The sequence below is a fragment of the Kryptolebias marmoratus genome, linkage group LG3 (genome assembly GCF_001649575.2).
Source record: "Kryptolebias marmoratus isolate JLee-2015 linkage group LG3, ASM164957v2, whole genome shotgun sequence".
NCBI lineage: Eukaryota > Metazoa > Chordata > Actinopteri > Cyprinodontiformes > Rivulidae > Kryptolebias > Kryptolebias marmoratus.
In genome coordinates, this window is record NC_051432.1 from 4,646,321 (window position 1) to 4,647,930 (window position 1,610).

The 1,610-nt window shown below is 39.6% G+C and overlaps 1 long non-coding RNA gene across 5 annotated transcripts in view; it reads left to right on the forward strand.

The window, feature by feature from the left end:
- Positions 1–1,564: 1,564 nt before the first annotated feature.
- The window catches only part of LOC112451340, a 15,527-nt gene continuing 15,481 nt past the window's right edge, over positions 1,565–1,610 (forward strand). The window contains exon 1 of one of the 5 annotated variants that reach the window (XR_005232958.1): positions 1,565–1,593. This is a non-coding gene — a long non-coding RNA (uncharacterized LOC112451340). The remainder of the gene's footprint in view (positions 1,594–1,610) is intronic. The other 4 variants (XR_005232956.1, XR_005232954.1, XR_005232955.1 and 1 more) reach the window with 4 other exon arrangements.

The following is a 1,610-nucleotide window of genomic DNA, read 5'->3' on the forward strand; positions in this document are numbered from 1 at the left end:
TTAAAAACAAAAGCAACCATCCACATCCATGTCCTGGATGACTGAGAATCTACACCAGCATACAACAAAAGGTAAGTAAAGGTTTTATTGTGAAGGGCACAAGAAGTAATGACTTGCAGGGAATAGAGGATACTGATTAGCGGCAGGGTTCAGGCCTTGACTACAGAGACTGTATCTTTGTATCAAAGGTTATTTATGTTCTGATTCCTTTTGTTTTGCAGGTTTATGGGGGCGTCAGATTCCAGGAGTCCAGGATGGGGCAGAGCAGAAAGGTAGGTTAATTTCTCAGGTGATTTCTATCATTTCAGGTAGGAGGCAGATTTCTTCCGTTGGTTATCCAAGAGATTTGCACAAGGCTTGAGCAAGTTTTGACACAAGGGACGACTGCAAGAGGAGCACAGGAAAGACACAATTAAAGCTCACTAGTTAGAATCTTCTAACACAAAATCCATCACTGAGCATTATCACGGAAGGTCTTGACATAACCTATCATCATATGACCTGTCATTCAGCAGCTCACCAGAAAGTGCTGTCTCAGCTCAGCCTTAAGTAACAGGTGGTTGATTCGAGGAGATGAGCCTCAAGTGCCAGCAGAAATCCCACTCACCAGCAACATATCTCCCTCAGCTGGACAACTTGAGAATCGCTTGTCCCTGGCTTTCCACCTGTACAAGCAAAAAAGGGGAAAAGGGAGGAGAACAAAGCCCTGGACGGGCTGAAATCCGAACAGAACCAAAAGAACGGCAGGCGGCAGACCCCTGCCCTAGATGATTCTTGAGCCGCTGCACCTGGATGAAAACAGTAAAACAAACAAAAAAACAAAAAACATTAAGACTTAAGACCTTCCTTTTGATAAATTCTATAGTTAGGTTTGGCTTGGGTTTCCTGAACTATCCCTTAGTTATGCTGCTATAGGGTAAGAAATAACCTATTTGAAACAGTTCTGTGGTTTTACTAATGATGTTCTTATTTAAACATCTTATAGTGTAAACATGATAGCAGTAACAGGGTTACATGGCCCCCATCTGAACAGAATCTTTCTTTCATTCTGGTTTATTCTACAGGACAGATTCAGCACAGACAAGATGATGAAACAACTCTCCAACATTATAGTGTTTGTATAAAAAAGCTAATTTGCAACACTTGGCTTTAACAATAATAAAAGGCAAAAAAATATATAAATATGTACATAATAATATTATATGTTTATTTTATTTGGTCTATAAAAATGCTAGGGGTTAAGTTTTGATGCAAAATACAGACAGAGATTACTTCAATATCTGTCGTTTTTATCTCTTTTTTCAGTAACTAAATACAAACACGCAACAAAACAAAAACAAAAAAAACACGTCAATATCTAAAGAAGGTATGAAGTGCGATAGAAAGTTATCTTTAAATTGTTACACTTCGGCGGTGAAGATTTTTGTTCCTCTCCCCGCACATTCAAACCATGTAGTAAAGGACCGTGATGAAAAACGATTACAGAAACGCATTTTTTCTGGAGGCACGTGAAGGCAGCACAAGTCACGCGTTGTTTCCTCTCTGAGAATCCAAATATGGCGGATGATGGGGAGTCATTGGAGTCTTGGCTTAGTGAGTACACACTTAGT